General features: G+C 42.9%; 1 protein-coding gene and 1 long non-coding RNA gene across 7 annotated transcripts in view; one reads left to right on the plus strand and one right to left on the minus strand.

Annotated features, from left to right (window-relative positions):
- The window catches only part of LOC123611099 (LIM domain containing preferred translocation partner in lipoma), a 680,366-nt gene that overhangs the window by 458,421 nt on the left and 196,615 nt on the right, over positions 1–25,330 (minus strand). The gene's annotated exons all lie outside the window — the stretch shown is intronic.
- LOC123611105 lies at positions 7,282–14,270 on the plus strand. Its single transcript, XR_006718435.1, has 2 exons — positions 7,282–14,042; positions 14,091–14,270. It is a non-coding gene; the product is annotated as an uncharacterized LOC123611105 (long non-coding RNA).

Consider the following 25,330-nt stretch of genomic DNA (forward strand, 5'->3'; position numbering starts at 1 on the left):
AAAGAGGCGAAGTAGAACAGAGATCAATGTCCACACTGAGCTCTCATTTCAGATTCAGAATGTCGCACGAAAAGGGAACCATCAACTCTGACAGGGAAACAATAGTACTGGAAGAGGACACTCAGGAGAAGGTAAAAAGCAGAATGGGACCAAAGCAATTACTAACTCTCATCAGTCAAAAACAGACTTGGGTGGCAACAGCCGGGACACTGGCCAAGAAGTCATAGAGTCCCCCTGTGACAAACTGTAGGGACTCATTTGTTCTTCTAATTTGAAAATCCAAAGTCCAAGATTTAGAGAAGCTGAAGTAACTCTTCCAAGGTAACACAGCAGGTAATCACCATCAGGGATGGATTCAAACCCAGGTGTTTTGCTCCCAAAAAGCGTTTGCGGTAGCAAAGTTTCAATAAGCAAACCTGTAAGTCTATTGATTATTGGATGATAACTGGAAAAGGGGGGCAAAGGCATGGAAATGGACACAAGAGTAAAGCATCTCTCCTCCAAGAGTCAGTATCCATGCTGTGGAACATCAGCACAGAGGTCATGTGACCCCCAACCTTGTGCTCTAGGTCACATTCCATAGCAATGGTTCCGCTGGGCTAAGTGACCAAGAAGATTTTTACCCTCCTTGGACCATGAGTTCTCCAGCTCTACAATAGTTAGCATTAAGAAGACGATCTCCAAAATCCCCTCTCATGACAACATTTTATGTTCCTAAGGAGGTTTCTTCTTTGTTTTTTTAATTTTTTTAACGTTTATTTATTATTGAGAGACAGAGAAACAGAGCAGGAGCATAGGAGGGGTGGAGAGAGGGAGAGACACAGGATCTAAAGCAGGCTCCAGGCTGTGAGCTGTCAGCACAGAGCCTGATGCGGGGCCCGAACTCACAAACCGCGAGATCATGACCTGAGCCGAAGTCAGACACTTAAGTGACTGAGCCACCCAGGCGCCCCAACGGAGAAGGCTTGTTCTAAGACTCTGATTCTAACAACAGGTAGTTTTCTGTCCAAGGCTAAGAGAAAGGGGCAAAAAATACCTACAGCCTTTGCACTCAGAAAATCTACTAAATGTGGAAATCTGAATTTACAAGGATGAGATTCTGAGTGCCTGGTTCATACAGGTTTTAAAATCCCACTTTACATCTCGCCCCACCACGAGGATGAAACACAAGAGTGTGGAAAAGCCACGAATACAATCGCTAATGAGGCCTAGAGATCTCTCTGGTAGCACCTGAAACCTTCTCATTCCAAACCCACCACGACAGGAGTAGGTACTCAGGTTTAATTGCTGTTCACTTGTCTGTGTTCCCGACAGCCTGCTCCAACTTGTTTGAAAACATGTAAACACTATGTTTTAGTGTTTACCAGTCTGTCATGCCCATTAGACAGGTCATAGAATTTTATTAGTAGTTTGAGGGATGTTTTAACTGATTTCGATTTTTTAATATTTTGTTTGGACTTTCCTTTATTAAAAATTCACTCTTGGGGCGCCTGGGTGCCTCAGTCAGTTAAGCTTCCAACTTCAGCTCAGGTCATGATCTCACACTCCATGAGTTCGAGCCCCACATCAGGCTCTGCGCTGACAGCTCACAGCCTGGAGCCTGCTTTGGATTCTGTGTCTCCCTCCCTCTCTGCCCCACCCCTGCTCAGGCTCTCTCTCTGCCTCAAAAACAAATAAATACATTTAAAAAAAAATGGTTTTAATTCACTCTTCGGGGCGTCTGGGTGGCTCAGTCGGTTAAGCTTCCAACTCTTGATTTCAGCTCAGGTCATGATCTCATACTTCCTAAGATCCAGCCCTGTATTAGGCTCTGCACTGAGAACCCAGGGCCCGCATGGGATTGTCTCTCTCTCCCTCTCTCTCTGCCCCTCCCCCACTCGCTTTCTCTCTAAATAAATAAATAAATAAATACACTTAAAAAAATCACTTTGATGTCCCAATAAAAACAAATAGAGCAACAGAAAAAAATTCTGCTTTAGCTATAAGTTGGTGAAGTTGAAATATTTAATTTTGTCTTCACTGAACAGGAAGCCACCATTGACAAATCTCAGGCCATATTTTCATGGGACAATACTGCATGTGACTCTATGAGGCAATGTTTATTCAGGCCATAAACCCACTAAGAGTGATCACAGCAACAAGACACAGTGTTAACCGTTATACTTGAGACTTCCAAACATTAAATTGCTCAAAAACCTGTCACCTGTCAACTATGCTCTTTGTACCCTAATGTCACAACTACTGATTATAAACTAGCTTACAGCCTTTGCTCAGAGTTTAGACACTGTCATTTGAATGACTGTTATTGAGTTTGGGCAATAGTGTTATAAAGTTTCCGATGCAATCTTTGTTTCCCTATTACTTAATTTTCATCGTAAATTTGTCAAACCCCAAATCTGCTTTACTCCAGGGTTAAAATATAAGGATATTGCAAAATTAAATAAAAACGCCTGGACATCGGACAAATAAAGGGGGCTAGAGAAGAGATACAGATTTTCAACCTTCAAGCACCATGACATACAGTTTTAGGAAACAAAGAGATTCAACTTCAACTTCATGCATCATCATATGCTCTGAAATAATAAATTTTCTTTAACACCAGTCCAAGAGCGCGGAGAAATTTCTCAGTACTTAAAATGGTATGAAAAACAAACCGGCTTTTCATTAGAATGTGTTATAAATTCAAATTAAGTAAGAGATGCTAGTTTTGCAATTTCACATTTAATAGCAAAACAATTGAAACCATTTTCAACTGGTGACCTTTTTCTTAAGTCACGTTGGAAGTTGTTCCACTTTTATTTCAAGATTTTGAAACAGAGACAAAATCTGTGGAGGCATTGGCCAATGGCAGCTGAGTAAAAACGAGCCAGGCTGTTTTGGATCAGTTTCAGAATGACATAGGTGAATGTTATTCCCTTTTAAATCTCCCTCCATGAGAGTACTGATGCTGTGCCTCCTGCATTTTTATCAATTACAGGCCACCTTGCATAAAAGACAATGCAACATGTGAAGAAGGCACTAGGTCGGCTATTATTCTGGGGAAATCACTCACATATACACACACACGCACGCACGCACGCATGCATGCACGCACACAGCACGCTTTAGATTTGTAAGGTAGTAGGCAACAACATTCACCAATACAGAATTTTAATATCCCAGAAGCATGAAACTGTTAATGAAGATATTTCTTCTAAGATGAACTAAAGTTGAAATGTAATCACCATCTGTGAGTTTGCTTATACGTATCTAATGACCAGGAATTCATTACCTCACAAGACAGTCCCTTCCATGGCAGAAAAGTTGTAACTACACATAAAAAGTTATGTGGAGCTGAAGCCCTTGCTCTCTTAAAAAACATCTGTCAGTCCTACCCCTGCCCTCTGGAACCACAAGCCCTCGGATACATGGCAGCCCTCCAGATATTTAAAATAATTTGACGGGGCACCTGGGTGGCTCGGTGGGTTAAGCCTCTGACTTCCCCTCAGGTCGTGATCTCACGGTTCACGAGTTCGAGCCCCACGTTGGGCTCTCTGCTGACAGCTCAGAGCCCAGAGCCTGCTTCGGATTCTGTGTCTCCCTCTCTCTCTGCCCCTCCCCCCACTCACACTCTGTCTCTCTGTCTTTATTTATTAAAAATAAACAAATACTTTAAAAAAAGAAAATCCCAAGAATAAAATAAACAAATTGATAGAACAGTTCCTTGAACCTTATTTAAATTTTTGGCAGAATACATTTCAATGTGATGGGGTGGGGGGGGGGAGTCCAAAATGCATTACTTTCCTAGACTTCCTATGTGGGCCATGCTATGAGCCAGGTTGAAAACCTGCTGCTCTAATATTATAACAGGCACTGCAAGTAAATAAAGAACAAAGATGGCATCTTCTTTTATTTTCCTATTCCTTAATACAGAATCTATTCCATTATCAGTGCTCAGCAATTGAGTACTACATAAAAAGAAGGTAAGCTTAAAGTTTGGTGAATATAAAGAATTAAGATCTGTTTTCATGTCAGTTCATATCTCAAACATCAATCTCCACAGTTCATTATAATTAGGGTGACCAGATATCCAATGCATGCTTGTTGTTTTGATGTAATTATTAACAGTGTCCCTTTTCACTCTCAAAGGTGTCCCACTTTATTATATTTTGAAGTTTGTATTTACTTTTGAGAGAGACAGAGACAGAGGGTGATATGGGGGAGGGTCAGAGAGAGAGGGAGAGCAGAATCTGAAGCAGGCTCCAGGCTCTGAGCTGTCAGCACAGAGCCCGACGCGGGGCTCAAACTCACGAACCACGAGATCACGACCTGAGCCGAAGTCAGAGGTTAACCAAGTAACCAAGTAACCAAGTAAGCCACCCAGGAGCCCCAAATGACTATATATAGTCATTTACTTATAATACTGTGATAACGTGGTTTCGGTCGCTGCATTCAAGAAAATTCTGAATATGGTAGTGTCTTCTCCCAAAGGTCAAAGACTTCCCATACTTTGACTTTATTACTGCCATTGCTAAGAGGGCCAAGCAGTAAGCAGTGTTAAGTAGAGGAGGCTTTGGGGCTTCCCTGCTCCAGAAGCATGTGCTTCCCAAAAAGAAGGAAAGAATGTACTAAAAAGATTCTACAGGAGTAGGAGAATGCAAGATACAGCAGAAATCTAGCAGAAGTTAGTACCAACTACCCTACACACTCAGCCTTTCTTCTGAAGCAAAGAATATTGCCCTAGGAAATGACACTATTTACTTCGATTACATCTTTACCACCTGCTCACTCCTGTCTCCTACCTTCACCAATGTTACCAAAGATTTCAAGTAGAAGGACAACAGGTTGGCCTGATTCATAATTTGGAACAGGAAAAATAAGGGAGCAGACAAGAAATTGAAATGTGTCCAAATGTATTCACTAGGGTACAAGAGTAAAGGTGATAGAGATCACTTATAATTGTTTTACATTTCTAAATAGGGGTTACACGAGTTAAGGGAGACGAAGTTGAAAGAATTCAATGCAGGCCCACGGGCTATAAGTCTATCGTATTTATTTTAAATAAACTATTTTATATTGATTTCCATTGCAAATTCTAAATGTATATTCTGCAGGGGTGGGGGAAGGGGGGAAGCGTACAAGATGGAAAGTCGACAACCCTTTGCCAAAGACGGAACCCTCCCCCCCAGACATGGTAAGCACTGTTATATCATCATATTGCATATCTTCTCGTAGTACTTTCCAAGATGTTTCAAACCAAAACAGTTTAGAATACTCTCCCAGCTCAGGATCTTCCCTCCTTATGGCATTTTCTCTGATAAATAGGAATTTCCCTTAGGGATTCCCTAAAGTAAAGTGGTTGCATTACCTTCTGCTATATAATTAATTGCACTGACAAACAGAGGTCTTCTAGAACAGAATTATTAATCCATCCTCAGTGTGGTATCCACTGCACACAAAGGCTCATGGAAGACATGCCCCAAATGTAAAAACTGTAACCCTTACTGTGTTGAATACGGTGGATAAGCACGCAAACCTGCCATATTGCAAAGGTGGGCTTGCAGGAAGGGCTTCATCACAAAAGAGATTCTGCCAAGTTATCTGTACTGGCTTGAGATTTGGAAGATGAAAGTAAGACAAAGGCCATGTTCCTGTAGCTCCGGCTTGTTTTCTGCTGGAAGCATGGCCGCGGAGATGGGATTTTTCTGCATCCATATTCCCACATCTCACCTGTAGCCTTGGGGTTTTCAGGAAGCAGCTATGGTGGAGGAGTGGCTGGACTCCATGTCTCAGGGTCCAGTGGCTACTTTCCTGACCCTGGTTTCTTTTTTTTTTAACATTATGAACAAAACCTTGACTTATTAGTTATTCTTCGTTAACTAGTACCAATTTCATCTTGTCAAGTTTACCACTGCAAGTTACCCAAACAGCCAAAAGTCACAATTTAGTGAAAGAACGTCATTAAACTGTGTATAATCATCAAAACCACAATGAGGTACCACCTCACACCGTTCAGAATGGCTAAAATTAACAACTCAGGAAACAACAGATGTTAGCGAGGATGCGGAGAAAGGGGAACCCTTTTTCACTGTAAGTGGGAATGCAAACTGGTGCAGCCACTCTGGAAAACAGTATGGAAGTTCCTCAAAAAGTTAAAAATAGAACTACCCTATGACCCAGCAATTGCACTACTAGGTTATTTACCCAAAGGATACAAAAATGCTGATGTGAAGGGGCGTATGCACTCCAATGTTTATAGCAGCACTATCAACAATTAGCCAAAGTATGGAAAGAGCCTAAATGTCCATCTACTGATGAATGATTAAGAAGACGTGTACACACACACACACACACACACACACACACACACACACATACACACACAATGGAATACTACTCAGTGATGAAAAATAATGAAATCTTGCCATTTGCAACAACATGGATGGAACTGGAAGGTATTATGCTCAGTGAAATAAGCAGTCAGAGAAATCCAGATATCATATGATCTCACTCATATGTGGAATTTGAGAAACTGACCGTGGCTTCTTAATCACAAGTACGGCACTGCATTCTTCAAGCCAACAGTTCTGTGGTAGCCTCATGATTCTCTGCAGTCCTGACTGTGGAAAATGTAACAATCTTGTGTGGTTCTGGGTTTTCTTACTGGAAGCTCAGGCTTGAGCCCGCTGGATATGATCCTTCCAATTATTTAGAAGCACCTAATGTCATGTATTCAATCCTTCCTGCCTAAAATACCTAGAGGGGTTTGTTTCCCATGGTAAACAGCAACTAAATCCCCCACGTTATCCTTACAATTGTTTGCCAACAACAATAATGACATAATAGCAACAAAAGAGACAGGTTCAAATCATTCATTGTGCAAACAAATCCTGAGTGCTGATGGAAGAGCTCAGATCTTCGCTAGGGACCTGAGCCGCACACAGAGCCCACACAGCACCAGCCTTCAGAGCCCCGCTTCTGATGGGAAGAGGCAGCACTCGGTGATGCGGAGCAAAGCCGTAGAAGGATCATCTAATCTCAGCGATCTAGCCTCAGCTCTGTCCCTAAATGGCCACGTTTTCTAATTAAGGGGCCACATGGACGAAAGTCCCCTTAAACTGTAACATTCCACATCTCTATGAGTCTTTGTACTCACGAGGGAATTTACTTGGATTTAAGTCCTAACAAAACTTCCTAAATTTCCAGTTCCCTAAATCTGAAGGTCAGAACACAAAGGTCACATAATACACAGAACTCATATAGTTAAAATAGGAACAGGGATCAGTGACCCCCAAACGCTATGTACGATGGCAGCCTCCAGCTGGAAAGCCGCAGGGAGAAAAAAAAAATCTAACTCGTGGTTGCAGTGGTTGTTAAGAATACTAGAGAACAGGCACAGTTTCTTCAGGGACTCCATCTTCTTTGCAAATGTCTGCCTCACTGTCTGAAGGAAAGGGGAATATTTACATGCACTCTCTTTGCTCAAAGCACTCAGGCCACTCAGTCACAGAGTGAAAGAAATAGGCAAATGCACTAATGCTTAGCTCTCTCAAGGAAAGTCATTAGTTTCTTCATGTCCTGGACAAGAAAATCTCTGCAGCTCATAAAAGAGAAGCAGTTTTGGGGACAGGAAGAAAAATGTCAGGAGAAGCATGGTCATACATCTAATGGCAGTTGGGGTACCAGCTCCAATGGTGGCCTCAGGCCAGCGCCTCCCAGGACCACACTGGGCCTGCATTGACTCATGTGCCAAATGCAGACCACACTCCCTGCTCTGAGTACCTCCCGTGTGCTTATGAAGACCAGGAGAAATACGGAACACAAGAGCATTTTGTAATATACATATAGAGATTGTTAATAAAGGAATTTCAAACAAAAGCTACAAATGGGACTTTTTTTCTTTTTAAAAATTTTTTTTAACATTGATTTATTTTTGACAGAGAAAGAGACACAGCATGAGCAGGGGTAGGGGCAGAGAGAGAGAGAGAGACAGAGAGAGAGATACAGAGAGAGAGAGACAGAGAGAGAATCCGAAGCAGGCTCCAGGCTCCGAGCTGTCAGCACGGAGCCCGACGCGGGGCTCGAACTCACAGAGTGTGAGATCATGACCTGAGCTGAAGTCGGACGCCCAACCTACTGAGCCACCCAGGCGCCCCAAATGGGACTTTTCAAGCCCAGGCAGCAAAAGGAAATATAAATATAGCCATAATTTTACAATTTTATAATGTAGGGGAAGAAATGGTGATCAGAATTGTAACAAACAATCATGTCCAAAAGAGAAGAGAAACCAGCTCCACTCTGTCATAACTGTCTCAGTTCCTGTAGCACATAGAACAATGGAAAGACTGCAGGGAGGGGCAGAGACGGCCTCTGTGCTTGCAACATACCAACGCCATGGACACTCTGGACCGAGAAAATGACATTTTCACCTCGGTAATCTCACAGTGTATGTCCTCTAAGAATGTTTGTGTGGCTCTGTGCAAGCGACTTCAGCACTTTCTCAGCCATATCTCCAGGAAAACGGAAATAATGGTCACAATGCAGGAATGAAACATAAGACTGATAGTTCTATGCAACTGTGCGATTAGAAGGAGTAAGGCCCAAGCTCTCGGCTTGCTCACCTGGATGGACAGGCATGCAAGGGCAGACCTCGCCCGTGAGTGGATTTCAGGACCCCAGCAGCACAGGCAGGTTCAGGTAATACTCAGGCAATAACTAACTTTAAAGGAAGTAGAGACAGCCTAAGCAGTAGGTCAACACAAGCAAATGCTGAGCTCTGGACCAAGAGGCAAAGCAGTCCTCCAGCTTTAGCCTACTGGAGAGCAGCCAGCTTAGGACACAGATGAGGTCTGAGCTAAAATTCAAGCCCCAGGCCCAAGGACACACAGTCACAAGAAGAGTTATATTTCACAAAGCAAAATGGCACCCTCTTGGTCTGCACTGGGCTAGAGTTACCAAACAGATCTCCAGGGCCTTGGGACATCAGGTGACAAAGGAGCTAAAATAAGCAAGATAAATTAACCCTACCTGTAATTCACCAAAGAGGAGACCTCAATGGCAAACAAATAGAGCAAAAATAGATAACAATAAAATATACACACATGTAGGCAACTTCAATAGTAAGGGAATGCAAAACAGGACAACAATGAGATACTACTTTTCACACACAGTTTGGCAAGAAATTAGAAGCGTCAGAAAATTTACTTTGGGAACAGTTGTGTCAGGAAACTGACACTTAAAGTATTATGTTTCTTTTATAAATGCATATTTTCTATTTCTTTGACGCATATTTGATGTCCATGGCCACTCTGGTGATACAATGGCAGACAGAGTGGTTGTGACAGAGACCACCTGGCCCTCAAAGGCTAAAACAGCTCCTACCTGACCATCCACAGAAACATTCTGCAAGCCCCAGTTCTAAATTAAAAAAGTATTGCTTCCAATTACTAGACATCTAAGAAATCTGTTTGTTTTTTTAAGCCTTTTCTAGGTGTTGTTGCAATGGTCTAAGATGACCCATAATTCATATTAGGGTCTATCTGGATGTATATTCATGATATAACTTGTTTTTATTGACGCTTACCAACTACCCCAAGGACATTACAATAGTCCTCCCTCTTCGGAGTGTTTCGAGATGCTGCTTCACTGCATATTCAGTTCCACATGCAGGGGCTCTGTCGCTGGTGGTCATGTTACTGAGAGAGCCTCTTAGTCCAGCACCAACACCACCATTTCACTTATAGTTGCTTTATAACGCACCTTAGCATCTGGCCAGGCTGGCCCCCATTCCTCACCACTCCTGGTTTTCAAATTTCTCTTAGCTCTTCTGCCTACCTTTTATCAAGACAGTTTTGGAATCCATTTTTGTTAGGATTCGAGAACAATACCCTCAAAAGCTGGGCCCAGATGACATGCAATGTAGAGGAAATTAACTCCTTAACCACCTTCCTATCTCCATTTAGGAAGGAGGTGTATCTTTCCCTTTATTCAAGAGGTCCTTGGGGGTACTCAAAAAGTTCTAGAACCTTTTCCTACAAGCCAGGCACAATTCTCATTAAAAGACACCCTCTTTGCTTCGCAGTGAATAGGCTTGCAAAGATCACAAAGTATTCATTTTCTAATGCCACATACAAAATGTAACTGCAAATGAAACATGAGGAGACATGTTTAACCTTACAATAACCAAAGAAATGCTAATACCAAAGAAACAACACATTGAATGCTGGCAGAAGCAGCAAGATAGGCAAGATACTGACTCCCTCATGCATTCCTGCAGCAGCTATGGAAACATCCCCTAGCATACAAGCCATCAGTGGATTTGAATAACTATACAATGTTAACCTCTGACCTTGATATCTCAACCCTCAGACATCATGCTTAAAATTGCTGATGGACTAAGCTATACTGATGTATAAAAATGATAATCACAGCAATATATAAAAATAATGGAATAATTAAGTAAGATACGGTGTAACCACTCAATGCAATATTAAACAGGGTTTAAAATTGTAATCACTCAAGACTATGCAGCGATACTTAACGTATGATGCCAAGTGATACATAGCACTATGGTAATTTATGCTAATAGCTAAAGATTACAAGGGAATACACAAAAATGATAGATCATACCTGTATCTAGGTGGTAGAATTATAGGTGACATTTTTTTTTTCTGCTCCACGTTCTGGGCCTTGCACAATGTTACATTATTTATATAATTAAAAAATACAAAAGAGGGGGCCAATTTTCAGGTGTCTTCCAGATCAACAGTTTGCAATTATTTTGCTCTTAAAGGTGGAAATAGGAGACTGAGGCAAGTGCACCAACTTTTCAAAGGCCCACAGATCAAGTACAGGCAGAATTGAGACTAGAACCCGAATCTCAAGATTTTAGAGGTAGTATTCTTTCCGACACAGCATTTTGCGGTGTCCTTTTTCTAGGGGCCAACCAACTCTTGGGTCATTTTAATATTTTTACATATTATAAATAAGTAAATGAAAAGAGCAATGATCTATTACCTCTCTTGAGAACAAGGGCTTTAAAAATCTTACAAAATGTCTTGATTGGCTGAGGTTTGAATCAAATGTCTTTTCTGAATACGGCTATTCCACAGAGAAGAAATCCAGTTGACCCTTAACCAACTAAGAAGTCAGGGTCACTGATCCCCCAAGCAGTGGAAAATCTGTATATATCTTTCAAGGCCCCCAAAACTTACCTACTTAATAGCCTACTGTTGACTGGGAACCTTAGCAATCACCTAAACAGTCAAGTAACATAAGTCAAGTAACGTATATTTTGTATATTATGTGTATTATATACTGTATTCTTTCAATAAAGTAGCTAGAGAAAAGAAAAACTTAATAAGCAAATAATAAGGAGGGGCACCTAGGTGGCTCAGTAGGTTAAGTGTCAGGCTCTTAATTTCAGCTCAGGTCATGATCTCACCGTTGATGAGATCGAGCCCCATGTTGGACTCTGCACTGACCTTGCAGAACCTGCTTGGTATTCTCCTTCTCTCCCTCTCTCTCTGCCCCTCCCCTGTTCACATTCTCTCTCTGTCTCTCAAAATAAGTAAACTTAACAAAAATATGAAAGAAAGAAAATCAGAAGGAAGAGAAAACACACTTATTGTACTACGCTGTATTTATGTATTTACTTTTATTTATTTATTTATTTATTATTTTTTTAAGTAGCCTCCCCACCCAGAGTGGAGCCCAATGCGGGGCTTAAACTCACAACCCTCAGATCAAGACCTGAGTTGGACGCTTAACTGACTGATCCACTCTACTTAATTTTTTTACAATTTTTTAAAATGTTTATTTATTTTTGAGAGAGGGACCCACACAAAGCATGAGTGGGGGAGGTGTAGAGAGAGAGGGAGACACAGAATCCAAAGCAGGCTCCAGCCTTGGAGCTGTCAGCCCAGAGCCCGATGTGGGGCTGGAACTTGCGAACCAGGAGATCATGACCTGAGCCGAAGTCAGATGCTTAATACACTGAGCCATCCAGGCACCCCTGTATTTATGTTTTAATAATCCACTATACGTGGACCCACGTAGTTCAAACCTGTGTTGTTCAAGGGCCATATGTCAGTCTTTTCCACAAATGCCTGCATATTACAATCTTGCTTTTGTAGAAGCAGTACTTTCCTCATAAAGTCAGAAAACAATTTGAGGGCTAAATCAAGCATTAATTTAACAAAAAAGATAAACTTCAGCTTTGGACACTTACTTTAGAAGCTAAGAGGTCTCAACTTGCAATATTATCACGCCAGGAAAAAAAAAATCCCTTCAAAATTTGAAAGCTAATGAGAACTATTTCTTTGACTCTTCTCACTGCAACCTGACAACACATTTGGCAGAGAGGTGTTTATATACCTGTATACACAATGGATAACCATAATTAGTTTCTAATATCCTGTAATGTCTAAAGATAACATTTGGAGCCCACATGTATTCGAACACTCTGTGAATTCTGAGGGGGTTCTAATTAGGTCCCAGTGGAGGTAATATTTAGAAAAGAACAAGGTAAAATAAATCATCAAATAAAAGACAGCAAGAATAAATGGTTAATAAGGCAGAGAGGCTCCTGTGGTGTGTGTGTGTGTGTGTGTGTGTGTGTGTGTGTGTGTGTGTGTATACTAGGATTTAAGCATTATCTACTGAAGGCACATTTTCCAAGAGCTTGAGCAACCACTTCTAGCAACTGGTGAGATAGTTTCCTATTTCCTGATATGCTACAGAACTTTCTCCTTCCCATGGTTTTCTAAATATTGAGTGACATATCAATCATCCCTCAACCTGCTGTTTTCAGTCACCTTCTGAAAAAAATGCCTCTTTCATCCTGCCTTGACACTATTCAAATCATGATAAAATAAACATTGAAGGGGTAGGGGTTGGGGTGAGGCAGAAATTAGGACGCATTTTATAGACTAGTAAATATATTCATAGAAGTATATTATAATTACAATTAAAATATAATTTTATGTTGCAGATGCCTGGGTGGCTCAGTTGGTTGAGTGACCGACTCTTGATTTCAGCTCAAGTCATGATCCCTGCAGTCACAGCATCAAGCCCCATGTCGGGCTCTGTGCGGACTGTGGAGCATGCTTAAGATTCTCGCTCTCTCTTCCTCTGCCCCTCTCCCCCACTTGCACTCTCCTCCCTCTCTCCAAAAAAAAAAAAAAAAAAAAAAAAAAAAAAGCTAAGTGTGCACGTATATAAAACTTTATGTGTATATAAAGAACAATCGCCTCAGCAGAGAGAAAGAATTTGAGGGTTAAATTTACAATGAAAGATGAGTATGCTGGCGACTTTGTGAGAGTCCTCATTCAAGTTTAATCTTTCCCTCACACATACTCCTAATGCACACTTTTGTGCCTTTAACGTTAGACACGTCTTAGCCCAGTTAGTATTACATCCTTCCTGTTAAGATGTCTGTCTCTTCTGCCAGACATAAAGCTCCTTGAGGGCAGAATTATACTTTAATCATGTTTTCAAGTCATAAAGCACCTCACACACAACTTTACCAGTGCCTGGTAAAGAAAATACATTTCATTAGGTAAAATGTATATCTATTTGTGGCAAACCATGCTAAGGAGGTGGGGAGAAAATGGGGAATAATTGAGAATATGTACAAAAAATATCAATTAAAATGGATTATATGTCCCTATACTACCCACAGTCAACACAAACGAACAACCATATTAAATTTTCCAGAAATACATTAGAAAATATCTTCTGTGTCTCATGTCCCCCCTGATGATGTCTAGGAACAAATGTACCACAGCAGGGTGAAAAGGAAAGTACAATTTAAGGTACAGTAGAAAGGAACTGGATTCAAAACCAGAATCCTCATAAAATTGAGTATCTGACAAAAGTCAGTCATTTCACAGTAAAAACTTAAGACATAAAAATAAAAAAAAAATAAGGCAAGAAGTTAAACACCCGTAGGCTTCAGTGGATAGCACACAATGAGCACTATTGATAAACCAGCACTATACGGACTTGAACCTCGTCTGGGCCTTAGTTTTCTATCAAGGTTTTGGGCCCTATGTTTCTACAGGGTTTTAAGTGTCAGCAGACACACTGATGGCACCATTGCTGGGGCAGAGTAAAAATACCAGGAGACAAAACCTTATATGTTAGGAAAACAACGCACATGCCGAGGGTAAGACACAAAGAAGAGGGCCAATACAGTCAAGGAATATACTCTTTTTGTAGAAGTTAATGTCCCAATAGCTTCTGGGGGAAAATCTTCAAAAAAATGCTACATTAATTTAAAAAAAAAGCAGCATAAGAAAAGAAATAAGGCCCTAATTATTACCATGCAATGAACATCTAACACACATACTGTTTTAGGTACTGAGGAGGGTACAAAAGAAATATCGTGTATATAAACCCGAAAGAGCTTAGAGTTTAACTGGAGAGTGAAAACAAACATCATCATTACTACATGTAAAGGTGAACAAAGAGGAGTTCTTTAAAGATTCCATTTAAAGAGCTTTTGCGTCCATTATGGTAGTTAAAAAGTGGACATCAACTCTGTGATGTAGACAAGACAGACATTAATAACTCATTTTACAGATGTGGAATTTGAATTTGAGAAAATCAGTCAACCCATCCATCAATCAATCACACAAACAGCAATGACAAAGCCTGGACTCAAAGAACTAGACTCCAGATTTCTAAATAAATCCGAGTTCCACTGTATCATGCCACGTCCCTTCCAGCTTTACTGGAATATACAAGTGACCTGGGTGAACGCAGACATTCACAGAAGACCAGAGACCGGTGAACACTGCCTGGGTTAGTAATGATTAGGAAGGACTACCCGGGCAAATGGGACTGGAGACAGGTGCCACACTCTAAAAGGAAAGGAGGCAGAGGGCTTGTTCTTCTCCAGATTCCTCAAGCAATCTCATCTACTGTTCTGCTTTCATCATATCCTGACCATTCCCAACTCCAGTCCTGACCTTTCTTCTGGACTCCGGGCTTGCACATTCAGCAATCCATTTGCAGAAGTCTCAAATCTGAAAAGTTTTTTTAAAACCTCCCATTCTATCCTATACCCATAGAGATATGGAACTTCCTTCACTATTGCCCATTTCAATGAATGGCACCAGCCAGTCCCCAAAAATCAGAAACGAGGGAGCCTACGCTGTACTAGGGTAATGCACTGGTTTCAGGCACGGTGCCTTCCCTCAACACGGTTTCAGGTATGACAGCTCCCTCGAGGACCCTCTAGAGACTACCGAGGAGTAGAATAATCCCCAGGGCCCCCAACCATAAAACCATTTTAGGAATAGTAAAATACCCAATTATTAATAATTCCATCTCAGGTTGTCGAAGAAAGGAAATAGAGGAAAGGAGAGGGAAGAAGAAAGGGAGACAAGAAGGGAGGGAAGGACAGGAAGAAACTCGGTGGCAGAACCAAAGGTCAAAATGGAGCATTTTTTTTAATTTTAATTTTTTTTTAATGTTTATTTATTTTTGACAGAGAGAGAGACAGAGCATGAGCAGGGGAGGGGCAGAGAGAGAGGGAGACACAGAATCTGAAGCATGCTCCAGGCTCTGAGCTGTCAGCACAAAGCCCGATGTGGGGCTCGAACTCACAGACCGTGAGATCGTGACCTGAGCCGAAGTCGGATGCTCAACCAACTGAGCCACCCAGGCGCCCCAAGATGGAGCATTTTTAATTTAATTTACAAATAAGTGTCGAAGTCTCACAATTTAACTCTGGGTTCATATCACTGTCACATATTGACAGCTATGTGTCTTTAATCACAGCATCATCACGGACATGTGCCTGACTCTATTACCCATTTACTAAATGAGGGACAGTCAACTCCAGAGCCTGAAATAGGTAGAAGAGAGTGATACAGAGGATGGCAGGTTAAGAAAGCACAAGGGCAAGGACCATAGGCTCCAGCGTCAGACTACAGGGCCTGAACCTGGCTTTTGTCACTTACTTACTCTGTGACCTTGGCAAGCTGATTTAACTCTGTACGGCTTTGTTTTCTAATCCACGAAGATGAGTTGTAAAGATGTAACGAAATAACTAAGAAGCCAAAAATTATCAGGGGAAAAGAGAATTTCCTCTTTGAAGGGACACAAACCACCTGAGAATCTGACGGAGCCGGGGGTGAGGAGAGTACACCCTCACACAAACATGGAGAATTATGCAAACAATTTCAGGAGGCTCACGGACCAAGAACCCTTAATTTCATAGTCCTTAGACCAGATCATGTCTAAACTTCTTCCTCTTGCAAGAGCCTATGATGTGAGCAGCACAGAAACGAGTCCCGAGGGATTTCTGTAGGTTTCAAGAGAAGCAATCACAGGCAAGCTACACTCAGACACCTTTGGTTTCCATGTGATTAGCAAAAGTCTGTCAAATGATTATAAGGAACATATCCAAGGCCTTGAGTCAAAGGGAATTCAAACCAAAGTGTAATACTGCCATGGACTGAATTGTGCCCACCGCCCCCCACCAAATTTCTATGTAGCGGCCTTAACACCCAAAGCGATATTTGGACATGGGGCCTCTGGGAGACAACTAGCTTTTGATGAGGGTGGGGCCCTAATGATGACACTAGTGCCCTTATAAGATCCCAGAGTGCTTTCTCTGTCTCCTCTCCCTCCCACCTTGCGAGGACACAAGTGAGAAGGCGGTCTTCTACAAGCCAGGACGAGAGCTCTCACCAGACCCTGAACATACTGGCACCACCATGATCTCAATCCTCCAGTCTCCAGAACCATGAAAAAAAATAAACAAATAAAAAAAAATTCTGTTGTTTAGGCCACTCAGGCTACGATGTTTTGTTATGGCAGCCTGCACTAATACGGATTCCTTATCCAAAAGCATGCCTATAGACGCAACCCCATTTCCTCATGATGGGATAAAATACTCATCGTGGGCTTTGCCATGAAAACACTGCCTCATCCCAAGTGCCCGAGAAGCAGCATTTTTAACTATAACCTATACGGGTTCATTTTTTTCACTGGCTTCCAATACTTTAAAAAATAACTTTAACAGAGGCATCTGTACTTTTTCTACTTACTCCAGTTAACAAACATAAAGAGTAAGAGGCAGTAGAAAATGAGGAAAAAGTACCTGGGCTTTAGGCATAATTAATTTCATACCTGGCTCACCACAGCTAACCTGGGTGACCTTATAGTTTTAATTATCAATTCTTCATATTATATCCATCAAGTCATACCACTGCCCTTTCAAAAATATCTGCATCCTGAGAAAAAAGTTCAAATTTATTCTTAATCTTCATAATCTGCTTTCAAGTTATAGTTCCAACTATATTTCCCATAATTTCCCCCAAAGGCCCTACTCTGCAGATTCTAACCAATATTCTACGTTCACCCTCTCCAACATAGCCCATATTGTCTTAAGAAGGTCTTTCTCTTAGCTCAGTCTAGTGCATCATTGTGGGGTGAACTCCCTTCCACTCTACAGCAATCAAAAACCTACTTATCATGCCATAGCATGGATGAAACTGGAAAATGTTGCACTCAGTGAAAGAAACCAGTTATAGAAGATCAGCTATTGTATGAATCCACTTACAGGAAATGCCCAGAATAGCCAACTCTACAGAGAAGAGAGCAGATTACAACTGCTCAGGACTAGGTGAAGGAGATTTGAAGAATAAAGAGTGATTGCCAACGGGTGTGGATTTCTTTTTGAGGTGAGGAAAATGTTCCAAAATTTTGGTGATGGCTGGACAACTCTGTGAACATAATAAAGACCAATGAATTGTACACTTTAAAAGAATTAATTGTATGATATAGGAATTAGATCTCAATAAAGCTCTTATTAAGAAAGAAAGAAAGAAAGAAAAGAAAGAAAGAAAGAAAGAAAGAAAGAAAGAAAAAGGAAGGAAGGAAGGAAGGAAGGAAGGAAGGAAGGAAGGAAGGAAGGAGAGAGGGAAGGAAGAAGGGAGGGAGGGAAGGAGAGAGGAAGAAAGGAAGGAGGGAGGGAGGGAGGGAAGGAGGAAGGAAAACATACCCATCCACCTAGTCTCTTCAAATATATAAATGTATTTTCCCTACTTTGTCAGAGTTAAAACTCCTTCAGTTGAACTCCCTCAGAATGTTATTTGTACCTCCAGTTAACGTCTCTCATTCTAGCTGGCAATATAATTATGTTTAGTTCTTCCAGTGTCTGCCTCCCCCACTAAACTATGAGTGCTTTCAGAGTAAAACAAAACTATGCAAGACATTTCCATAGCCAGGCCTCTGTTAACTATTAGATTCTTTTGTGCCCATTAGAAAAACGCACCTGGACTTGGGCTAGGAAATAGAGTGAGGTTAGGACTTGAGTCTCTCCTGCCCTCCTGCCATCGAGCACGACATAATCTGAGTGACAGCAAGCAGCAGCCCTTACTACACCCTTCTTCTCGCCTCCAACAGTCCAGTAAAATTCTCAACCCAAGGGAGGCACTCCCAATAAATAAATTAATACCTGCAGAATGAAAATGATACATCTGAAACCATGTCTTACAACAAGCCATTCCCAGATTCCAGCAGAAAGCTCAAGGCATTTGAATTTGGGTTTCTCTTTACCAGTTATTTATTTTCGTGTTTCTTAACAATGACATAAAAAAAATGTTTTTCTTACTAATTGGATTCAAAGACCTGGGGCGTACATATGAAATACAGCGAATTATTTTCACACATTTAAGTAGAAAGGAAAAACAGAAATTTTTTTTTCTTAAGTCAATTTACAATTACTAAAACAGGTCAAGATATTATGAAAGCCTGCCTTTTATAGAGGAGACAGCAAAAAAATATTACTGAAAGGAGTTTTAGCATCAACCCAGGTTTTAAAATGTTCCTTGTCTCAATTTTACACTGGAGCAGAGTCCTGACCATTTTGTGCTTCATGCGGGAGGCTTCTGTGTCCAAACCCACTCTCACTTGCCCATCTTTCCCTGGCTAACTCCATTTCTTTGGAGAAACATACCTTACCCACAAACTAGGCCAGGAAGAAAAAAGTGTTTTATATTCCCACAACAGCCTGCACTCGTTTGCTTTGTATCATGTATCATGACCATAATTACACGATTATCTGTGAAATTATGAATGTGATCATTGTCGTTCCTGGACCGGAAGCCCTGCAATGAGAGGGCTTGTATCAGCCTGGTATCCACAGTTGTGGTTAAAGGCCTGATACTTGGTCATGGTAGGCGCTCAAGAACTAGTTGCTGATTAAATCAATGACCTCTCCTCATTCAAAGCATTAGCTTCTTGAAAACAGGAATAGTGTTTAATTTATCTTGGTGTCACCTATTGTGCCTGGTTCATTGTCCAATAGGTAGATAACATCACAGAATTCACACGCAGGTGAATGAATAAATGACCTGCATAGTGAGTCACTATTCATGCGTGGTGTGTTAATGGTAAAATAGCACACTTGAGTGGGTTAGGAGGTGAAGGCAACCGTGCAAGGAAGCTGGACCCAATAAGAGATTGTGGACCCAAGACGAGAAGGCCGCAGCCGAGATCGAAGATGTCCACAGTCTAAGACTGATGCCAGTTTCCTTGGGCTCAAAGAGTTAATTCTCTCCCAACTCCAATGGGTGTGACCGTTTCCCAGATGCAACTAGGCTACAAATCTTGTGTTGTATCAAGCAGAACCCAAGAAAACCAGGCCGTTAGAAAAATAGAATCACTCAAAACAAAACCAAAGCTGGAACAGCCAAAAGACCGGCCAGGGTTAAGCAACCATGAGAAGGTCAGGGTGTGCGTGCAACGCAGAAAGCAAACAGGCTGCAGCTTGAAACACGTCTCCCCTGTAAGGACTTGTCCGGAGTCGTGCCCCAGCAGCCTCTTCAAGTGGCTTTTGATGTGAAAAGGTCATTCTGCCAAACACAGTTTAGGTAGATGCCAGTGGCAGACCTCCCTGAGGGGTTGAAAGGGTCCAGAAGGTAGAGAGGGAAACTGGGCAGATAAAGAAGGACACTACTGTGTGCCAAACCCTGCGTCAGACACTGGCAGTGCGCGTCCCGGAGCTCAAGACCCGCAATCAAGATGCTGGGAACCCAACTGTGCAGTTTAATGACAACCACCATCGAAAACCCAAAGAGCAGAATGATAATCATGGGGCTGATTAGGTGAGGACTCTGATAGCATGGCCCACCCAGCATCACAGGATCCATCAAATCGATGGAGCCGCCATCATTCTGGGGCACCAGACCAGGGTGTGCATCCCGGCTCGGACACTCACGGGCGGTGCGGCCTTGGGAAAGTTACGTGAACTTGGCTCTCTTGTGAGCCCTCCTCTGTTAAATGAAGAGCAGGACAGCCCTCAGTTCAAGGTGAGTTCGGATTCATAAGCAGTGATGGAGGCCACTGAGGGACAAAACACTGCCTAACAGAATCACAAATGCCACAACAGGTAGGACCTTACATTCAACCGGAGGTCAAGCGCCTGGTTTACGAAGAGTCCACACCTCAGGCCCAGGGAGGAGAAGGGGCGTGCCCACATCCACTGAGTAAATCAACTTACCCAATCCGGGTGAGCAGTCAGGCTCGGTGATTTATGATGCCTGGTGCTGCTCGCTAGCACCCGGAGCCGCCGGCAGAATTGTTTGCTAACAGATGTACTATGCTTCACATGGTACCTGGCTCAAAGGCAGCAGCGTGTATGTGTTTGTTATCACCATTGATAAGATAATGCCGTTACAAATAATGTATCATAGGGTGCTTTGTAGTTTACAAAGCCTGATCATATCCATGATCTCATTTAATCCCCACAACGACTCCAGGAATCAGGACTCCCCAGCCCTGGGCACATGGGGTCAAATGACGCACAGAGAGGTTTCTTGGTTTTCCCAGGATCCCATAGCTGGTGAGCAGAGAAGTGCAGCCCGGAAACCCACGTTGTCCCGTGTACCACACACAGGGCAGATAACCGCTAGCACGGGAATTGAGATTTCTGGTGGAGACTTTCCACGAGCTCTACTCTAACAAACCTCCTACCTAAAGGAAGAAACTCAAAGGCATGAGAATGTCTTTCTGTTTTTGCCGCAGCTGGCTTAAACCTAGCAGAAGGAATATCTTCCTTGGAGCCGGGGTTTCTTTCCCATCTACGGAGAGAGATGGCCTTCCTGCTGAGACACAGGTGATGGACCAAGAAGAGGCTAAAACCGGCAGGAAGGGGGAGCGAAAGGAGAGAAATAACCACTGATAACTAAGCCACAGCCCTCGAGCACCTGGTGATGAGCTAGCTAATCCTTCTCCATACCAGGAAGACTCTAACCACCACTTTGCTGTAGTGAATCTCTTAGCAGGAGGTAAGACAGAGAGATGATAGGTGGGGCATAAACCTCTCTTTCACACATATCTCTTCACGGAAGTGGGTAAATTTCTCAAGGGAACAGTAACAGAGGACTGGCCTGGTGTGGGTGAAGTCCTCCTAAAAATGAAACTGCCAAAGGACTAGGAAGGTTCTTCTTACCTTGAAGGTAAAAGAGTTTCATTATAGGCTTTTATCTTTCATCTGTGCATGAATGCATCTATCTATCTACCTACCTACCTACCTACCTACCTACCTACTATCTAATCAAGAGAAGCAAATAACTCCTTTCTTTTTAAGAGTATATTATTTAAAACAGAAAAAAAAAAGTACTGGACAGGTAAAAGAGAGACCTTGATTTTAGTTCTGGTTTTGTCACTAAGTAGGAGAGTGAATTAAAAAAGGTTATCAAAGCCTTCCAGGATTCTATTTCCTCATCTGTCAAGTGTGGGCTTGGGCAGATCAACAAGGACCTTTCAAGCTTAAAAAAGGAAAGGAGAGAAGAGGAAATGAGGGGAGGGGAGGGGAAGAGAAGGGAGAGGGGGGAGGGGAGGAGGGGAGGGGAGGGGAGGGGAAGGGAGGGGAGGGGAGGGGAGGGGAGAGGAGAGGAAAGGAGAGGAGACCATGGGGCTGATTAGGTGAGGGGAGGGGAGGGGAGGGGAGGGGAGAGGAGGGGAGAGGAGAGGAGAGGAGAGGAGAGGAGAGGAGAGGAGAGGAAGGGAAAGGAGAGGAGATCATGGGGCTGATTAGGTGAGGGGAGGGGAGGGGAGGGGAGAGGAGAGGAGAGGAGAGGAAGTTAGAAGAGAGGAGAGGAGGGGAGAGGAGGGGAGGGGAGGGGAGAGGAGAGAAGGGGAGGGGAGGGGAGGGGAGAGGAGAGAAGGGGAGGGGAGGGGAGGGGAGAGGAGAGAAGGGGAGGGGAGGGGAGAGGAGAGGAGGGGAGGGGAGGGGAGGGGAGGGGAGGGGAGAGGAGAGAAGGGGAGGGGAGGGGAGAGGAGGGGAGGGGAGGGGAGGGGAGAGGAGGGGAGGGGAGGGGAGGGGAGGGGGAGGAAAGCTAATATTCTCAAATAAACAGAAGAAAATGTCATGATGGTCAAGCCAACTTTTCAGAAAAGTTAAAAAAAAGAAGTGTTTCCTCCATAAGTCTTGGTTTTGAATGCAAGAAACATGCCACAGTTTAAAATCACCCATATTCATGCCTTTGATGGTGAAAAAGGCCTACCACCAAAGCCAACAAAGTTTTGCTTAAAAACAAGCTATTTTCAGGAACAACTCTCCAAGTTAAAGCCCTAATTCACAAAATTGAGTTTGGCTGGTATAACACTGTCTTCTTTCTGCAATTATTAGGCTCTAGAAGGTTTTTTTTCCTCCCCTTCCTAACAACATTTCATTTGCAAAGTGTTTGATCCTGAAATAAACCTGTAATCCCTCCTATGGTGAAGGGAGGGCAGACAAGGATCTGTAGTGTAGCCCAAACGCCTTTATATTTCACTGGAGATCATTACAAGATGGCAGATGTGAGGCGTAAGAATTTTGACAATAAAGTCATGCTATTTTCCACAAAATTCCAAAGAATGTTCCACAAAACTCGAGTCTGAGAAATTGCCCACAAAAAGGCTCCATTATAAAATAAACTTGACAAAACCTGAATTTAAAGAATGCTGTGGCCATTGTTTTTAACCTACAGGACTTCTTCGAGTTAAGCTTGCTGAAGATGCACGGAGAATCTCCAAAGTGAGTGGCTGGCTATAAAAACAGCTGATTCCCCAGCTGATTCGGCCATTTGTGGAGCTACTATTCCACAGAGGGCATTTCAGGAAATGCTGCCATGAAGTGACCGTGGATTATGACAAGGACAGAGCTTTATTCCTGACAACAACTCTACCTGAAAGGTAGGGTCTTACCCTGAAAGGTAAGGTCTAGATTCAGCTAGAAACTCTAGGTTTAACTCTATCTTTTCCTACTCCCAATTTTGTAACAGATGCAACAATAATCAACTAACAACTCTGACAAAGCGATTTCTATTTCTTGAGACGTTCCTGTATTATATAGAAAGATCCTCACCCAAGAGGTCTGGGTCTCCCCTATGCTTCAGATATACTCTGTGATATTAGGCAATGCCAAGGGGAACTTCTCCCCTTTTTTCTCTGTCGCACTCTTTTTCTTTCAAATTATTCACAGGCATAACTCAGAATCCATTGTCTTTAAGGATCCGTTTTCTCATTGTCTCATTTCTGGGACAATGAGAAAATACCAGGCACAGAGCTAACAAAGTCATTGAGAGCTGGTGCTTCCCCTGTCTGTGTGAAAGACGGCTGTGCACAACAGTTTTTGTGTCAGGGCTTCGGTTTCTTGCACTCAGAATGAGGTAAGTGGACTTCATGGTCTCACATCTCACGCTTCTATGGGTTTTTGGGGTGGCTCATCATTACCTCTGTAGGCAAGACTGCGGATGTTTTGAGCAGTGGCAGCAACTTCAGGACAAGTGCTCCCTGCGTCGCAATGGCACCCCCACGCAAAACAGTGCTTGGAGGGGCGTCTGGGTGGCTCAGCCATTTAAGCATCACACTCTTGATTTCAGCTTGGGTCTTGATTTCACAGTTCGTGGGTTCAACCCTGCATCGGGCTCTGCGCTGACAGTGTGGAGCCTGCTTGGGATATTCTTCTCTGCCCCTCCCCTTCTCTCGCTCTGTGTCTCTCTCAAAAACAAATAAACTTTTTTTTTTTTTTTTTAAAGCACTGTTTGGATAACTCTAACACTTGCTGTTCCAGCGGAGGCTAAAACTCCAACCTCCTTATTCTGGGACCACACCATGTAACGTCTGGCCAGTCATGGGCACACTATGGTGCCTCATCAGCTCACTTGCTAAAGTGACAGTAAATTTAAAACCACCTTGACATGGCAGAGAGCTGAAGCAGAGGAGCCACGGTGTGGAAACATATCCACCAACCACCACGGGGTTGCTGGTAGCATCCCCACTTTAACGGCCTTCTTCTACAGGAAAGGTGGTAAACACCTACATCTATTGCCCAGCATATAATGCATTCCCCGAATACTCTCCTGCATAACCCACCCAGCTGTATTTTTAAGGGCAGAGGGCAAGAGTAATTTTAATACTGGCTCCTAAGGAAAAAGTAGAGATAAGGAGAAAAAAAGTGCCACTTTGATATTTAAAAGAAAAAAAAACGCACTTATGTCACCCCTAAAAGTGATCTGCAAGGAAAAGATAAAGAGCACTCAAGAGCCTTTCATTATAATCCCTGTATACCCATCCAGCATTTCCTGCCTTTGTCTCTCCTACTCTTTCTCTCTCTCACCCATGCCGAAAAGCAAACCCCCTTTCAAAGACACTTAGACTGCACCAGGTGCGGGGCGGGAGGCAGGGTGCAGGTGAGGCTGGCTCTTCTGTCTCCTCTCCTTACAATACCTGGAGACTATGAGAGCATCACTCGCACACTCACTGGCTTTCCACCTGCAGCAACAGCTCTTCGAAGGTCCTGGATGGCAGCCAGAGGGCAGCACAGAGGAAACTCAAAAAATTCAAGCACAGTCCACACCCTTCACTTAGCCTCCTGGGGAGACTTTCCCCCTTTTCTACCAGGTCAAATTCCACCCAGTGTTCAGGGCCCACATTAAATGCTTACTCCTCCAGGGAGACTTCCTTCATTTTCTCCATATCTGTCTCCAACCCCACCAAAACTAACATCTCTCTCCTTCAATGACCACAAATCCCCGAATCAGAGGTGCAATCTAAATATGATAACTCTCGGGGCACTGGGTGGCTCAGTCGGTTAAGCATTCGACTCTCGATTTTGGCACAAGTCATGATCGCACAGTTCGTGAGTTCAAGCCCTACATGGGGCTTTGTGCTGACAGCGCAGAGCCTGCTTGGGATTCTCTCTCCCTCCCCTGCTCCTCCCGCACTCATGCTGTCTCCTTCTCTCTCAAAATAAATAAATCACTTTAAAAAAAATCCAATAAGTATCATAACTCTTATCAGGGAGATTTCTAGTCCAGCCAACTCTCTCTCCAGCAAGAGTTACCTG

The sequence above is a fragment of the Leopardus geoffroyi genome, chromosome C2, assembly GCF_018350155.1.
Source record: "Leopardus geoffroyi isolate Oge1 chromosome C2, O.geoffroyi_Oge1_pat1.0, whole genome shotgun sequence".
NCBI lineage: Eukaryota > Metazoa > Chordata > Mammalia > Carnivora > Felidae > Leopardus > Leopardus geoffroyi.